Genomic DNA, 19,122 nt, shown 5'->3' on the forward strand with positions numbered 1-19,122 from the left:
ATGCTCCTAATGCCTAAGAATTTCTAGCATCAACCTTAAATTAATATTTAAATAAGGCATTTTCTGTTTCTTAAGTTGTGAGATGGTAAAAGAGTGTTCATTTTGTTATTAATTTTAAACTGTGCATATATTATTTGTATTCGCATTTAAGATATAATACAGATTAAATTTATTTGTATATATACATGTTCGTCTATGTATGCACATATACAGACACAACACGCACATATATATTCCCATTTGTTGCATGCTCCTACCACCTCTCAATTCTTTCAAAGATCATTACCATGCACAGTTTGCATGTAGATACCATAATTTACTAAAGACATGGGAATTATTATGGGAAATTTAATATTAGAGATCCATTTATTGGGCTGAACCATGAGAGACTGCCAGTTTTGAAGGTTAATTATTTCCAATTTCATATTGTTGAACCTAATATCTAGGCACTGTATCATTGACCAAAGCATGAATATTTGGAGAATACTATTAAATTCAGTATGGTACACCTGATGATGTCCTATTGGTCTGTTCAGCTTTACTCATTGTTTATTCTTTCTTCCTCTCATACTAGATAATTTCAGTTGACCTGTCTTCAAGTTCGCTAATTCTACTGCCTGTTCAAATTAGCTATTGTATCACTCTATTCCATTTCAGTTATACTTTTCAGCTCCAGAATTTCTGTTTTATTCTTTTTTTGGAATTTCTGTCTCTTTATTGATGTTCTCTATTTATTGAGACATAGTTCTCCTGGTTTCCTATTGTTCTTTCCTATGGTCTCATACAGCTTTGAGTATTTTAAGATAATCCTTGTCTAGTAAAGAAAAATGTCTGTGAGTCTTCAGGAAGTTTCTGTTAATTTCTCTTGCAATGGGCATAGATTCTCATTTTTTTGTATACTTTGAAATTATTATTGAAAGCTGTACATTTTTGAATATTATAATGCAGTGGAGAAGGGAGGGGGAAATCAGATTCTACCCCCTCCATAGAGCGCACCTTTCTTGCTTGTGTGGATTATAGTTGTATTTTCATTTTGTGACTTTTCTAAACTAGTTTTGTAAAAAATGTATACTTTGTTGTGTGGTCTCTGCAGTATCCCTTTAGCTTGTGATCAGCTTGTGTTTTGAAAGAGATTTTCTTGAATGCTTGAATGTCTACAAAGAAGGAAGGATGTATGGAAAGGTGGGAGGGAGGGCAGAGGGAGGGGGGAGGGAAGGAAGAAGGAAGGAAGGAAGGAAGGAGCTAACAACACTCTTAGCCTTTGGAAAATGGCTGTGCGTTGGGGCACCCCTTCAGTGCTTAGCCTGATGATTCACAACTCTGCCTCAACTTTCATTTTATTTGAATTGAGACAAGAGGTCAGCCAGAGGTGAAAAGCCAGACCTGGACATAAGCTTGTCATTCCAAATTCCCTGGTGGGCACTTTAAATTCCCCAAATCTTCAAAGAATCTCTCTCCCCAGATTTTTCGCTTAGATTTTTGGCATGTCTATTGATAGTGTCACTATAATCCTTTCCCTCTTGGCAGGGTGTTATTCATTTGTTTTACAAAGTTCTAATCAATGTTTTTTAATTGTAAAATATAGCATATATACAAAGCAAAGAAAAAAAATGCAATAATTTTCAAAGCACACTTCAACAAGAAGCTACCAAACAGATCCCAGTTTGTCATGGGCTACCATTCCATCATCTCAGATTTCTCCTTCTAGCTGCTCCAAAACACTGGAGGCTAGAAGGAATATTAATATTGTGATTCAATAGCCATACTCATTTGTTAAATCCCATTTTCTTTGTTATTCCTCCTCCCTCTACTTTAATCCCTCTCCCACTCTATAGGGATCTTTGAACAATGCCCATTCTGACTCTTTCATATTGAGAATGGGTGACCACACTGAAGGACAGAGGGCTGCAATCAATTAATAATCCTGGAGAGGCTGGCCCCTCTTGGTTTCAGGATTTATCCGACTTAGGAACTTTCTGGGAATTATATGTTCCAGGAAGACAAACCCAGTGCATGAAACCTTTATAAAGTCTCACTTGGAACCCCAGGTGCTCTTAAGAGACAACAGGAGTGATATTGATTGTGGTTTAGCGACTATGACTGTTAGCACTAACTAACCGCCTGTTAACTAGTGGCCATAACAGGCATTTTTAATTTCCCCCCTAAATCCCTCTACCATTGACTCCTTGTCCACTATTGAACCATAGAAATAGTTCATGTGAGGACTTACTTATAATCATAAATTTAGTCATTGGGATACATGGTCCTATACCTCTCCTTTCAGTCTTATTGACCTTCAATGTGGCAATGTTGCTTATAAACCTGCTAATTAGTTATCATCACTTCTATCCATTCCCTTGCATTTAGATTCAACCTCTCTGGGGAGCCTTTCCTTCATCTTCAGCTTCTGAGTACTTCTAGGTCTGCTATATTCTATGGTGTAATCTCTGAGATTACATTTACCAGAGTCATAATAATGAAATCATGCCTTTTGTATCTGAGTTATTGTCCTTTTTGTATCTGATTTATTTCACTCAGCATTATGTCCTCAAGTTTCATCCAAATTATCATATGTTTTGGGAAATCATTTCCTCTTACTGCTGTATAATATTCCATTCTATGTATATACCAATTTTTTTCTCCACTCCTCTGTTGATGGGTACTTGGATTGTTTCTATCTCTTGGCCATTGTGAATAGTGCTGCTATGAACATCGGTGTGCAAATGTCTGTTTGTGTCACTGCCCTCAGCTCTTCTGGGTACATACTGAATATTGGTATTGCCAGGTCTTACAGTAACTCAATAGTTAGTTTTCTAAAGAATTGCCAAACTGTCTTCCACTGTGGCTGTACTACTATACAATATCACCAGCAGTGAACAAAAGTGTTCCAGTGTCTCCACATTCTCTCCAACAGCTGTAGCTTCCTGTTTGCTTAATAGCAGCCATTTTTATAGGTGTGAACTGATATCTCATTGTCATCTTAATTTGCATCTCTCTTATAGCCAATGAAGTTGAATAGGCCTTCATGTGCTTTTTAGCCATCTCTATTTGCTCTTCAGAAAAGTGTCTACTCATATCCTCTGTCCATTTTTAATTTAGGTTGTTTGTTCTTTTGTTGTTGAGCAGTATAATTTCTTTATGTACACAGGATATCAAGCCTTTATCTGATATTGAAAATATTCTTTATCTTGTTTCATGGAGCACGAGTGAACTCAATCCACTCCAGTCTGCCATCTTCACTTTACAATAATTTTGAGGAATGCTTTCTGCATAGCCACTTTTCCACCTTGAGAATGTTCCGAATTAGGCAAAACAAAGGAAAGCATCTTGCATCAGTCCTTCAGGTAGCCCTGAGAGAGATCAAGTAGAAAAATGTAATTACTTGAGAGTATGTTCTTCTTTGCTCCCTTCAGAAACATGGACCAAGGTCCCACATTGGGAAAATAGGATGCTATCTTCAAGACTTCTGCCAAAACTCGGGAGGAAGTGGGACAAGGACAGGCCAAAGCACTAACAAAGTACTCCTATTATTTTTAAAATATTTTAAATTCAAATATTCTTTTTAACACTTTCTGTCTCTCATCTCCTTCTGTGTTTCCCATTATGCATATGTTGATATGTGATTAGTTTTCTAGGACTTCTGAACTAAAGTACTGCAAACTAGATGGCTTAATACAGCAAAAATATTCTCTTACAGTTCCAGAGGCTAACAGTCTGAAACCTAGGTGCCAGAAGGTTTGGTTACTCCTGGAGCCTCCTGATTCTACAGTTGCTTGGCTGTTGTAACACTTCGTCTGTTTTATAGTTTTGAGAAGTTTATTCTGACAGTTTCTGCTCATGGTTTAGTGTTCTGGGGAGAGATTAGACCTCGGAGCTACCTACTCTGCTATTTTTGCTGACACCTTCCTTTTCCTAACAGAGGCCGTGGTTTTCCTCCACATTGGCCTCTTCATGTGACTGCAAGATCTTCCTCACAGCAGGTTGACTGAGTTCCAGTGGTGGGAGGGGTTCCAGTGGTGGGGGCAGAAGCCGAGGCTCTCTTAAGGCCCAGCCTCAAAAGTTACTCAGTACCACTTCTACTGCATTTGATTGATCATATTGAGACAGCCATGTTCCAGTGTGAGCTGGGACTTCACAAAGGCATTACTACTGCCAGGCATGCTTCATTTGAGTTCAGTTTTTCTGAGACCATGTTACTCTACATACATACACTCATACACAAATGCACAGCTTGATAAATTGTTTCTGGCCACAAAGAGAATGGAGAATGTACTGGCACAAGAATGTTTCTTATACTGAGATTAGATTTCCAAAATAAAGCCTTTGTTTTTGGTTTCAAATCTCCAAGGTAGTCATCAATTCTCTTGATATTCTGGCTTGTTATAGAATAAGCCCTACTACTAAGAAACTTTAGGCAATATTGATTTGGCAAATGCTGAGCTGTTTGTGCTACTAATAGTAATATCACAGCTATTTTCAAGATATACAATTAGCCTAAGTATGCATGATAATTAAAGAATGTCTTTAAAGAGATTTACAAGGTGAAGAATTTTTTACACTAAAGTTTGCCAGGGGGTGAGGCAGTGGGAAAAGTGAGTGAGGGCAGGGTATGGGTGAGTGATATGGCAAGGAAAAAGGGAACTTAGCCTGTAAGAAGCATGTCCATGAAGGTGCAATTTAATAAATGTGGAGGAGGGTTGGAGATTTTAGCCCTTGATATGAGTGGCAAACTTTGAGAAAAGGAAATACATTTAAAGAGAATTTATTTGAAGCTTCTGTTCAAAGCACTGTATAAATTACCCTGATGTTTTCCAACTGAGGAGACCCATAGTGTCGGTACAATTTTTTTCAAGTGATTTAGAGTCCAGTTTGAAACTGTGAAATATTTTTATTCAATTATGGTTTCATACTTTGTTGGAAAAATAGAAACATGCTTCAAGATAACCCAACTACATTTGGGTTATATAAGAAATTTATGTCTCATTTCATTTCTAAAGAGAGATCAGTTTGTTTTCACAAGCAGTCTGAAAGATTTTCACTTATTTGAATATACTATTTTCATACTTTAGAAATGCAAACTCAAGGCCTTTATGGTATGCAATAGAAGAATTTTAATTTACATAAATTATCTAAATTACCTATTAGAATATTGCTGCTAAAATAAAAATCAGTTTAGAGTATATTTACATAAATTAGTTAGAAAAGGCTAACAAATATCAAATGAGAGGGGATCACATAGAAAATGCTCAAAATGTAATGAGTCTAATGAGCTGAACTTGTGAGTTGTAAAATGTGAATAAAATGTCAAAGCATAGTTGAAAGTTAAGGGTGTATCAGCGGATTGGATTATCCAGATATTTTGAGCAAATTGGGCAGCTAAATGTGTTATTGAACACTGAAGAAGAACTGAAGAAGAGAAGAAATGCTAAAACAGATAAGAATATTATTGCTTCAGGGGAAATGATTTGATGCTAACTCAAAAGTATGAGATACAGAATGGAAGAAGAAATGTTCTGCCTGGCAATTTTTTAAAGAGAAAAAAGAGAACATAGATTCTTTATCTTCATTAGCTGAATTGAAATTACATCAAGCAAAATTAGATGTAGATATATGCAAATGTTATACTTAGAACATGCTAATTGGCTTTTTACATAAAAGTCCCTTTTGAAATAGATTGCCTATTGGCATTAAAGTTTCAAATCCATAATGGATGTCCACTGATCATAGCCCATTTAGAAAGTAAGTAGAGCAATTACAGATGTTAACAAACATTAGAGTACAAAATATTGCCACTATTGTTGAAGATTCATTTACCTTTATTTCATTCCTTGATCTCTGTAATTCTGCAGTTTTATATATCACTAACTGAAATCCATCTTTGGCAGCTATTACATTATAAAGTCCTTTCATATTTTAAGTTAAAAATATATCTTTTCATATGGATACTCTGTAATTTCTGCATATTTTTCAGTAACCCTACATTTGCTCTAACACCCCCCCCCCCCCACACACACACAAACGCACACACACACTTGTATCTTTTGAGTCCTAGTCTTCCTCTTGGAGTGTTAGAAGCAAGTCCAGACTGTTTTCCCAAGAGAGCTATTCAAATAGTTTGAAATCTGTTATCAAGTATTTGGATAATTTCTTCTGCCACCTTTATCTCCATTTCAGTTATCACTTCTCCATATAATACTGTTTTCACCACGATGAGTATTCTTGAATATTCCTTTACCTTTTAAAAATGTAAGGTCCTGCTTAGGAGCAAAAATTCTGGAATCAAACTGCTCTAGCCCCTTAATAGTTGTATAACTTTAGGCAATTATTTAATTGCTCTGTACCTGTTTCTTCACCTGTAAAATGGGAATATATTAGTGTTTATCTCAAAGGATTGTTGTGAAGGGTTAAATAAATTAATTTTACCAAAGTATTTATGCAAATGCTCAGCTGCACTATTAATGCTATTGCTATAAGATTATCTCTACCCTAATTCTTATTTTCTTCTTCTTTTTTTTCCACCCTCATTCTTAATACCCACTTTTAGTAAGGCATTGTTTGTGTAAATTATAATACATAGTCAACTCACATTGTTTATACTGCTACTAAAATCTCAAGTTTAGCTGGTATCCCCCACTCCACAGGTACAATTGCTAAGTGCAGATTCCCTTGTGCACTAATTTTGTTGAGCTGGCATGGAACTTCACATTTCTCCATATTACATTTATCTTATTAATTTCATTCTGTTGTCTCACTCTGGCAAATTTGGTTGGATCCTGACTTTATCATTTAATGTATTTAATTATTTTAAATATGTCATTATCAACATATATTTACACATTTGCCAAATAAGTTTTCTATACTTTTATTTAGGTAGTAGGTAAAAATATTAGAGGAACTAGACTAAGGAGATAAACTTAGCAAATGTCATGAGAGACTTATCTGCAGGTTGAAACTGAACACATTTTAGATTCTTTTAAATATGGTACTTCTAACAATTAATATTTTATCTAAGTGCCCTCATTTTAGTTAACATGTGTTTATATAGTTAATATGTGTCTATAAGAGTTTTATCATAAATGCTGCATTAAGAAACCAGATAGATAGGGACCAATCTACTTCCATTACCTTCTAATCTCTCAATCCTATTTAAGAAATAGATGAAGTCAATCAGTTATAGTTTATTCTTAATGCAGCCATGCAAGATCCCAGGGAATATTGTTCCAAATAGCCACACAATATCCTTTAAATAATCTGTTCTAGAATCAATGATGGGAATGATTTGAGTACAAGTTTGACATTTTGGCTTCTAGATTTAAAAGGAATATTTGCCATTTCCCAATCTTTAACATTTTTACTTTAATTCCTCAAATATCTATATTAGGGATTCAGTGAACTGAAAAAAAATTTTCCCAGAATTTTGAAAAGATGGTGGTTGGACTAGGAGACTGCTCAGTTTCGACTAATCAGGTGTTTTATTACACTTTTGGAGTTCCATGGTGCAGAGGGGGATGGGAGACTTGGTTTTGGGGACACAAAATTATAGTGGCTATCTCATTTCAATTAAAAACTATGCCATTCCTTTAAAAACTTGGATTTTAAAATCCATATTTGACAATATACCCAATATAAACCATTCAGGGATCCCCAGTGTACTTAATTTCAAAGTTACACAAATTCCAAAGTGATTCATGATGTAGCGTTAAGTGTATTTTTCTAACGTGCTTTCCTTTTTCCTACTCCTTACAGTATTTTTTGTCTCTCTCTTCCCCCCTCCGTTCCCCCCTCCTCTCTCATATATATATATATGAAAACACATGCAAATATATATATATATTTCTGGTTCAGAAAGTAAATGCAAAATGAATGCAAATTGGGGAGACATCTCATAATTTGATCATTTGGGAACTGCATTTCATTTTAGAATTGTAAAGATAATAGCTTATTCATGAGAGGTATTTATTTTACCCCTACAAATATACATATATGTGCTTACTTCTTTAGGCTATTTGTTGTGCTATAGGGTATGCTTTTGTCTTCAAGATCTCGCTTGGATATCTAAATCTGCCTTGGATTACTGGAACTGTTATGTCAGAGGTTTACATTTCCTTCACATGAAACAAGCCACACATTTCATTAAATCAGACCAATTCTGTCTCTTCAGCAGTCTGCTTGTGAAAGAAATGGTTAGGCTTGGATACTTACCCTTGTTTTCTATACTTGCCTTGAGTCAATTCTGAGACTACTGCCAGTAGCCATAAATAGGAACAAAAAATAAAGATCCCAAACCCCTCAAAAAGTAACTGTAGAAAATGGTAGCAATTTATCAGTGTTGCTTCTGCCACAAGCATAAATGTAAAGTGAAGCCCTCTGTGGTAGTTTGGTTCAGGTGTCAACTTGGCCAGGTGGAGGCGCCTAGTTCTAGTACTGTGGACATGAGCCAATGGCACGTGAACCTCATCTGTCATTGATTACATCTGCAGTTGGCTAGGAGGTGTGCCTGCTGCAATGAATGATGTTTGATTTAATTGGCTGGAAGCATAAATGAGAGAGCTCAACATAGCACAGCCCAAGCAGCTCAGCATACCTCATCTCAACACTTGCAATTCAGCCCAGCCTTTAGAGATGCAGAAAGGAATCACAGGGGAAAGTTGTTGGAATCCAGGGGCCTGGAGAGAAGGCCAGCAGGGATCTCCCTTGTGCCTTCCTGTGTGAGAAAGAACCTCAGTTGAAAGTTAGCCGCCTTTCCTCTGAAGAACTATATTTTTTAGTTAAATAAATCCCCGTTTATTAAAAGCCAATCCATCTCTGGTGTATTGCATTCCAACAATTAGCAAACTACAGCGCCCTCCTAGGTTCCAATTATGCATAGTTTTATGTAACTTAAAATATTAATCTTTAATGTTATCCATAAGTAATGCATTTGAGAGAGGTTTCATAGAGTGAGTTCTAATATTTCCATATCAGCGAATATGACCCAAATTAAATCTAGCTTTAAAATACAATTGATGTGTAAAGAGCATTTTCATAGCAAATCTCTTTCTACATAGGTTTGTGTATAATGAGTTTTCATAACTTTACCATCTTAGCCAATCAGTTATTTTCGTTATCCTACATTCCTTTCCAATCTGTATTTATATATGCACCTAACATCATAGATTTAGCTTTATATTTTATGCATTTACACTTCTCTTTATTAATCATAACCTTTTTTGCATGCTTCTACAAAACATTCAAAAGTATAATTTAATAACTGAATTATGTTCTATCATAAATAGTTACAATTTGCAATTTATTGCTGTTAGTAATTTTATATAATAATGCTTCACATTTTCATATTAAAATAATTTAAAAGAATGCATTTGGTAGGTGCAAGTGTGTAAGGATTTTGATAACCTATATCAAGATGTACTAAAAGGACCTTAAAATTGGCAGTATTGTGATTTAAGATGTCACAAAATCATGCAGCTTTCTAGTTTGTTTCATCTTGAAGTACTTTCCTGCATACTTTAAAATAACTTAAGTAGCTTTTTATTTCATGTCTGAATCCCTATGGGCAGGTGTGGGAGTGGCTCTAACAATGTGAGAGTGGAAAAGTTTCTTAAAAGACCTATAAAATTGTCCTTCTTGATTATGTTGTTACCTGTAGTCAGTGACAACAGGGAATTTGTAGTTTCTTCATGTGAGAGGGTTGAGGTTATGATTAGTTTCACAGCTACACTAATGTAAGCATGAAGCACCTTAACATTTTCCTAATTACTCTAAATCAGAGAACTTAATGAGAAGTTATATTTAGAAGTCCGAACTAAGCTGATAGCTTATGTTTCTCTGTCTTCTTGGGCACATTTAGTTCCTAGCCTGAACCATCTCAGTATTATTTATCATAAACTATTTATTAGATGCTTACTATGTGTCAAACATAGTTGTAGATACTGGAGATATATAGATAAACAAGAAGTTATTGTCAATTTGAAGATTAAACTGTGCATTCTAGTTATTGAAGCAGAACTAACAGTTTTTGCACATTTCTGAAATAGAAATAACTTCAGAACAGTTTTTATTAACTGATGATTTAACTGAAGATTTTATGGGAAGATAAGAAAATTTTTATATTCCACTGGCTACAGAAAACCAATAAATACCTCTTCTAAAAACAAAAACACCCCTGGTGAATTTCTGTTTTCAAAGCAAGGTATAGAAATAGGGATTAGATTTACTACCACCACCCCGTCCCCCACTTGAAAGAACTAAGAAATGAGGCATAATATATAAAGCTAGTCTTTTCATTTATTAGATATCAGACAGTGTAGGATAGTGATTCCTGACAGGGAAGAAACAAATGAAGTGAACACTATGATTGGAGAGATTTTCTAAACTATTGTTCAAAGGAGAATCCAGGAAAGCTGGAAGGTGTCTGTAATTGGGGAGACAGAGGTAGGTAGGTAGGTAGGTAGGTATGGAAGGTGATGGCAGCTAGAATTCATAGGACAGAGAGTACTGGAGAGAAAAGAATTGCACAAAGTAAAGCTCCTGGCATTTACACATGGTCCTCAGGCCTTCAGTTGAATAATAATTGCTATGTACATTTGAAGAAACTGCACAGACTAGGGAAAAATAATCTGGAAAGAACAGAGGGATAATACTCTGTCCACATAGGACCAAGAAAAAGTCATGTTTCAACTAAGCTGAATGGTTAAAACTGTGTATCAGGTAAAATACTCAGAAAGATGTGCCTTAGTTTTGAGGAATAATTAGCCCTATATTGAGCACTGCTCTAAATATACCTAACAAATTAGAAAAGTAAGACCAGAAAGGATTAAACTGGTTCCAAGTAAATTACATACATTCTAGAACAAAGACTAAAAAACTTCACAATGTTTGACATTCAATGACATTAGCAAGTATTCAAAGAAGCAAGAAATTGTAACCCATAAAATAGTAGAAAATTAATCAACAGAAACAGATACTGAGATCAGAACTATGATAGAATTAGTACACAAGGACACTGAGAGAGTTATTGTAATTATATTCCAAATGCAAAAGAGGAAAGAGGAAAGCTCGACGTGATAAATAGAAACATTGGAGATTAAAAAAAAAAGACAATATCTGACATGGAAAATATGGTAGATGGGATTAATGTGTAATTAAACAACATAGAAGAAAGCAAGTGACTTTGAACAACAGGAACAATCTGAAATGAAACAAAAACAGGACAAAGAATGTAAGCAACATAAAGCATTAGTGAGCTATGGGGCAATATCAAGTGGCTATGTGTAATTGGTATCCCTGAGAGAGTGGAGCGGTATGTATCAGTCAGAGTTCACAGAGAAATAGAACCAACAGGTTATGTGTGTGTACATAAATGTATGGGGGGTATTTATGTTAAGAATTTGGGTCATGTGACTGCTGGCGGCTGGCAATACTGGGATCCAGGTGACTGCTGGGGGCTGGCAGTACTGGAACAAGCTGAAAATTTTGATGAGCCATATTGTACTCTTTGAGTCTCATACTCATAGGGAAATTTCCAGCATTATCAAAGGAAATCTCTTTTACTCAAAATCAACTTATTGTAGAAGCCAGTCACAATATGAAATACCTACACAACAACATCTAGGCCAGTGTTTGACCAAATAATTAGATACTATAACCTAGCCATGGTGATACATAAAATTAAACACCACTGGGGGAGAAAAATTATTTTATGAAATAATGGCTGCAAATTTTCCAAATGTGATGAAAACTATACATCAGCATATTCAAGAAGCCTAACAAATCCCAAGCATAAGAAGGAAGAAAACTACAACAAATTGTCATAGTCAGATTGCTCGAGATAAAGATAAAAATAAAAACTTAGCAGTCAAAGTTAGGACACTAGCAGATATCTCATTTGAAACTATCCAAGTAGAAGAAAATGGAGGAGAATCTTTAGAATACTGAAAGAAAAATAACTGGCAATCCATAGACTAGAGCCATCAAAAATATCTCTCAAAAATGAAAGTCAGTTAAGATTTTCTTATCACCAATAAGCCTGTACAAAAATAAGTTTAAAAATATTTTCAGTAAAAGGAAAATAGTATTAGATGGAAATATTGATTGATAAAAAGGAATGTAGAGCACTGGAAATGTTATGTAGATAAATATATCCTTTTCCATTTTTATAAAAAGTATCTTTCAATGATAAATAAAAATAATGAAAACACTGTGTCAATTGTACATATATAAAGGCAATAGGCATTGAAAAATTAGGACAATTACTCAAATGGGGTATTGGAATTATACTATTGTAGGGTCCTTGTGCTATAATTGAAGATATACTCAAAAGTAGACTGTGCTAAGCTAAAGACGTATACTGTAAAGCTTGGAGTAATCACTAAAAATATAAGGGTGGTATGGATAATAATCAAACAAAGAAGATGAAATAGAATTATGAAAAATACTCAAATAATCCAAAAAGTTAATAAAAGGAAGAAATGTGAGCAAGAGCAGATGGACACTTAGAAAATTAATAGCAAGATTATGGATTTAAACTCAACCATATCAATATGCACACCAAAGTACCCAATTAAAATGTAGAGACTGCCATATTGAATTTAAAAAGCAAGATGAAATAAGGGGTGCATGAAAGAAAGCCACTTAAATATGAAGATACAATAGGGTACAAGTAAAAGAATGGGAAAGTATATACTTTCCCATATATATATATATATATATATATATATATATAATGTATCCTTACATTAACCTAAAGAATGCTGGTGTGGCTATATTAATATCAAAGTAGAAGTCAAAGAAAATAATATCACCAGAGATAAAGTGTAATTCCATACTGAAAAAGTTTAATTCATCATTAGGTCCCAACAATCCTAAATGTTTAAAAATCTAATAAGCGAACTTCAAAATTCATGAAGCTGATAGAACTGCAAGGAAAATAAAAGGCAAAGCTCCAATTACCATTGTGGAATTCAATGCCTCTCTTTCAATAATTAAAAAAAGTAGACAATGGGATGCTGGTGGAAGTGGTAAGTGATACAACCTCTTTGGAATATAGTTTGGCAATTTCTTAAAAAGTTATACATGATGCATCTACCATGCAACTCAGGTATGTATGTATCGCTTTTAAGAAAAGCTTGCATGTAAATATAATAGCTGTTTCATTTGTAATTGCTGAAAATTGGGAATAACTCAAATATCTATAATGAGGTAGACAGATATACAAATTGAGGTATATCCATGCAATGAAAACTATAGCTATAGGCAACAACAATAGATAGAGCTTTGAATAATTACTTTACGTGAAAGAAACCAGCCAAAGAAATAACACATATTGTATAGTTTTTTTTGCATGCAATTCTTTAAAAATGCAAACTACTCTATGGTAACAGAAGGCAAAGGAGTGGTTGTCTGAGGATGTGGTGGGAGGATGGTGGAGGTGTGAGTGATTAGGAAGGAAAGAGTGTGGGGGATTCCAAAGGGGCACATGGAACTTTGGAGGTGCTATATACCTATTGGTTATCTTGATTATAGCAGTGGCTTCACAGGTATATACATATGTCAACCCTTATCAAAAGGTACACTTACAGAAGGTGCAATTTATTGTTTTTATGTTGACTATATCTCAAAGCTATAAAAAGCAGAAAGCAAAAACAAAAACAAAAAAACAAATGGTCTGTTCTTTCCAGATCTTTTTTTTTTTTCTAGATTGCTACTGTCTCTTTTCCACACGTAGCTCAGGACCCATTTTCTTTAGTTTGCTTAGTAACCCAGCTTTCCTCTCAGCCTACGTTCCTCACTGAGCAGAACAAAAGCCTAAGTAGTCAGTTCAGTGCTGTTGACTATGTGTTGTTCCTCCAGGATAACCTGTAGTGATTAGTAATTTCAGTCTCCACTTTACTTGTTCTTATTCCACTCTCTCGTGTGCGTGTGTGTGTGTGTGTGTGTGTGTGTATGTGTGTGTGTGTGTATACTACATATATATAATCTATAACATAATACCATATAACTATACATAACATAATATGTATATATACGTATTGTATATATATATACATATTATGTTTATTCATATGTATGTGTGTCTTTGTGTCTGTGTAAACACATAAACAAGCACACACATACACTCACACAATGTTTTAATACTAACCGTTTTGACATTGTGTTTCATCAGATAACAATATTGAGATAAGCCATACGAATTGATGTTAATTAGTTAATGTTATTGTAGATTTACATGAAACTCTGTTTTTCATCAGGAATATCCCAGTGAGGAAAGCTTTTGAAGCCAGATGTGGTTAGGTTAGGAAGAAGTATTCATGTAGCTTCTCAGAAACACAGGAAACTTAATGCACATGTACGCAAGCATATGTAAATAAAACAAAATTTCACAAAATCATACTGTGAGATGCATGCTTATGTTTTGTCTTTCTAAAAAGTATTATATTTTGTTAAAAGATGTAGTACATTGATTCTGCACCCATCGTGACCTGGAATGAATATGCTTAAATATTATATGTATATATATTTGATAAGTGTGATATCAAATATAGTTGAAATGTTACTTCAATCAATCACTGTCTACAAATTAGCAACAACTTTTCTGTTTCTTTCAAAAGCAGCAAAAGTTAAAATACACTGTCACAGGGTTGGCTCTTTTCCTGACTGCTAAGAATAAATGATCATTTGGTAGTGCCTTCCTAGTGGTTGCTGAAGTTCTTATAACCTTTGTCACGATAAGAGGAATAGGAATTAAAAGATTTTCTTGCCTTTCAGAACTTGGCTTCTCCAGAAAAATAATGTAATTTTAGACTCCAGAGGAAATGGCATCTTACAAACCCTAGCAAGGAAATTACTATCATGATTTTGTCTTCCAAATGTTTTAAAATTTAAGCCTTATAGGGTTTTCCATATTTGCAGTGTGGTAGATTGGAAAGGAATAGTCCCTTTTCATATCTAGATCTTGGTGTGGACACAAGGCCATATCTTTTATAATGTTTTTGGATTATGTAATTTAGAAATGAGCTTGCAGTATCAGAGGGACAATTGAAAAAATCTATCATATTTTTCCAGGCCAACATTGTTCCCCTCTGCAGAACTGGCGCAGATTGTTTTTATAATGGCAAAGAGGGAAAATTGCACAAAAAGTGATTGTAGTCACTGCTACTTTCTAAATGTTTTAAGGGATTGAGGACAGAGATGCACTGAAATTCCAAAATCTTTGTCAATATACTACTAAAAGTTAGAACAGGGATTGTTAGCATTTTATTATAATAGATGCATTTTAAAAAGAGCCATATCTGGGCAGTGCGATGTTGGTTCAATGTCAGAATTCTCACCTGCCATGCCGGAGACCTGGGTTCGATTCCCGGTGCTTGCCCGTGCAAAAATAAATAAATAGATAAATAAAAGAGCAAGATCCAAGAGAGCATAGTGTGGCGAGAGAAACAAGTCTGCATAGAAACATCAGGAGGGTATTCAGTTGCAGAGCAGAACTCTAGCAATCCAACTAGAGAAGAATCCTGCAGAAATCTTCCAGTGTGAAGGAGCTCAAGGATTTTTAAATACCACGTTGCTTAATATTCACTTTTATTTGGTTTATTGCATTGCATGGTAAAACAAATCCTTCATCTTAAGGTGTTCAGTCAAAGGCCTTGTCTGAACTGCTTTTCGGAAAATCAATGAATGCTAATTTCCACAAAGAGTTGTCACAGAATGAAAGATAGTGACTATTGTAGGAGGTGAAAAATTAGTGAGATCTAGGAATTCAAAAGTAAAGAGACCATTAAAATGTAATACCTGCTTTTTTTGCAATGGGTTTGCCACCAGAACACTGGTATCGTGAAAACCATCACTGTATCTTAAGCCAAAATGGAAAATGAAAAGACTCGTATCAACATTGTTGTTTTTGGACAAGTAGATAGGACAAGTCCACCACGACTGGCCATCTGATCTACAAATATGGTGGAATTACAAAAGAATGATTGAACATTTTGAGAAGGAGGCTGCTGAGATGGGAAAGGGGTCCTTCAAATATGCCTGGTTCTTAGATAAACTAAAAGCTGAACATGAATGTGGTATCACCATTGGTGTCTCACTGTGGAAATTTGAGACCAGCAAGTATTATGTGACCATTGATGATGCCCCAGGCCATGGAGACTTTATTAAAAAACATGATTATAAGCACATCTCAGGCTGACTGTGCTGTCCTGATTGCTGGTATTGGTGAATTTGAAGCTGGTATATCAAAAAATGGGCAGACCCAAGAGCATGCCCTTCTGGCTTACACACTGGGCATGAAACATAATAGTTGGTGTTTCATGGAAATGGTGGAAATGGATTCCACCAAACCACCTTAAAGCCAGAAGAAATATGATGAAATTGTTAGGGAAGTCAGAACCTACATTGAGAAAATTGGCTACCACCCCGACACAATAGCATTTGTGCCAATATTTGGTTGGAATGGTGATAACATGCTTGAGCCAAGTGCCGATATGCACTCATAGGGATGGCCATGCCAGTGGAACCATGCTGCTTGAAGCTTTGGATTGCATTCTGCCCACCTACTCATGCAACTGACAAGCCCTTGCATCTTCGTCTTCAGGATGTCTACAAAATAGGTGGTGTTTGTACTATGCCTGTGGGCCAAGTGGATACTGATGTTCTCAGACCAGGCATCGTGGTCACCTTTGCTCCAGTAAATGTTACAACTGAAGTCAAATCTGTTGAACTGCACCATGAAGCTTTGAGTGAAGCTCTTCCTGGGGACAATGTGGGCTTCAATGTCAAGAACGGGTCTGTAAAAGATGGTTGTCCTGGCAATGTGGCTGGTGACAGCAAAAATGACCCACCAATGGGTGCAGTTGGCTTGACTGCTCAGGTGATTATCCTAAATCAGTGCTGGCTGTGCACCTGTGCTGGATTGTCACACAGTTCACACTGCTTGCAAATTTGCCAAGCTGAAGAAGATTGATCACCATTCTGGCAAGAAGCTGGAAGATGACCCCAAATTCCTGAGCCATTGTTGATGAGGCTCCTAGCAAGTCCATGTGTGTTGAGAGTTTCTCAAACTATCCTTCTCTGGGTTGTTTTGCTCTTCATGACATGGGACACACAGTTGCTGTGGGTGTCATCAAGGCAGTGGACTAGAGGCTGCTGGAGGGTGGCAAAGTCACCCATTCTGCCCAAGAAGTTCGGGAAGCTAGATGAGTACTACCCATAATAGCTGCCACCCCAGTCTTAATCAGTGGTGGAAGAATGGTCTCAGAATTGTTTTTCTCAACCAACCATTTAATAGGAAAAGACTGGTTCATGATAAAAATGCATCATAAAACCTTCAGAAGGAAAGGGATGTTTTGTGGACCGTTTGTTTTCATGTGGCAGTTTTAAGTTATTAGTTTTTAAAATCAGTGCTTTTTAAATGGAAACGACAACGCAAAAATCTGTCACAGAATTTTGAGACCCATTAAAACAGAGTTTAATGAGAAACATGTATCTTCTTTTGAAAGGTCAGCCTTGAATTGCTTAGACAAAAAAAACCTCTTAACCTATTTCTGGTGTTCCATCTGCTGAAATTTGATAGTTCAGGATAAAGTTTTGTTAGAACAGAATTTAGGGGTTTTTTTCACCTCTAAGGGGAGGGATCATGACAAGCTATTTTAAGAACTTACAGTGGTTTGTTGGTTGCAACCTTGGTTCGTACGGAAAAGCAGAGGGTAATTTCTAATGTTTATAAGCTTCCTTAGGTCAACTTCTGTAATAAAGGCCATGTATGAATATAGAAAAAAATGTAATGCCCAAGGAATATGCAGGCATTCTAATGAGAATGTAGGATAAGAGAGTCAACCCAGTATATTTTCGATCACAGAGCTTAAGATTACACCATTCACATATATGAATTTCACTAATTACTGACTCTTCAGTGCCTATAATATAGCCTGCCAAAACAGCAAATCCCTAAATGAAGAAATGAATAACTTCAAAATACACCCCATAATCACTTTGAGTCAACTACTTCAGCCTTAGTCAGCACAAACCTCTTGGGTCAAAGTATCCTGAAACTTTCCTGCTTAGTGGCAGGATCCTTAAGTAAATTCTGCACTGGCTTTTCCCCTGTTACCTTCATAGGAAAAATTGCCCCTATAGCCTCAAGCCAATACAAATGGAGACTGGAATTATGGTGGCACTGAATGAGAGAAGGGATGCCAAAAATGTCAAGGCTGAAAAAATTATTCCTGAAAACACCCTTGAAGTCTTGGAGTCTCCAGATATTATTTTATTTCCAAAGAAACAAGGCATGGCCTCTACTGGGGATGATTGATTAGATTTGCTGGGTGCTAGGAGCCACAATTTAGCAGAAAATTCAAGGCTCCAACTTCTTAAAATACCTGGCAATTGCTGTAGGAAGAAAAGCAAAAATCAAACACCTTGATATTTAATAACCCCTACTTAGTGATTTATTTCATGAAATAAGCGTTTTTAACCTGGATTAAAATACATACAATGATGTGGATGACCTGAGATTTACTATTCAAAGGTTAGAATTCCTCAGATTTGTAAGAGTGCATTTTTTTGTGGACAAAGCTCAGTTGGAAATATTTTTCCTTAACTTTGAAAATGTTTTATTAATTCTTTGTTATTGTTTGTTTAAAGCATAAATGTAATCATTATCAGAATCAGGGCTGTTTTAAATTTCCAGGTAACTGGCTTTAGAATGCTGTGTTCAGGTTTGTAGGAGGCTCTGTGATTGTTATTTTGGAATGCAGCAGCCTACAGGGTAGACTCACAAATATATTGTAATCTAGTCCATTCTTACCCAGGAAAATTGACTTCATGTGCCTTTTTAATTTTTATGATGACTGAATTTACTGTAAAAGAGAAATGGTGTTTCAAAACATTCAGTCATATATTCCTACTGCTAGTATAATTTTAATTTGTATAGTTATTTTTCTGAAGTGTTTTTGCCATTGCCAGTAACATTTCTTATAGCGGGTTACCAAAAAACTTTTACTATTTCATTCACTTGTGGAAAAAAAGACTGGGTATTACTTATCTTCCTTTACTATCTACATATTGGCTCAGACCAAAACTGCAAATTACATTGGAATTAAAGAAAAGAACATGAAGAGCAAGTTC

The 19,122-nt window shown here is 35.5% G+C and overlaps 1 protein-coding gene and 1 pseudogene across 1 annotated transcript in view; both read left to right on the forward strand.

Annotated features, from left to right (window-relative positions):
• The window catches only part of PCDH15 (protocadherin related 15), a 1,748,268-nt gene that overhangs the window by 582,730 nt on the left and 1,146,416 nt on the right, over window positions 1–19,122 (forward strand). The window lies entirely within an intron of this gene.
• Window positions 15,859–17,196, forward strand: LOC143653114 (elongation factor 1-alpha 1 pseudogene; annotated as a pseudogene).

This window comes from Tamandua tetradactyla, chromosome 13 (assembly GCF_023851605.1).
Source record: "Tamandua tetradactyla isolate mTamTet1 chromosome 13, mTamTet1.pri, whole genome shotgun sequence".
Lineage (NCBI taxonomy): Eukaryota > Metazoa > Chordata > Mammalia > Pilosa > Myrmecophagidae > Tamandua > Tamandua tetradactyla.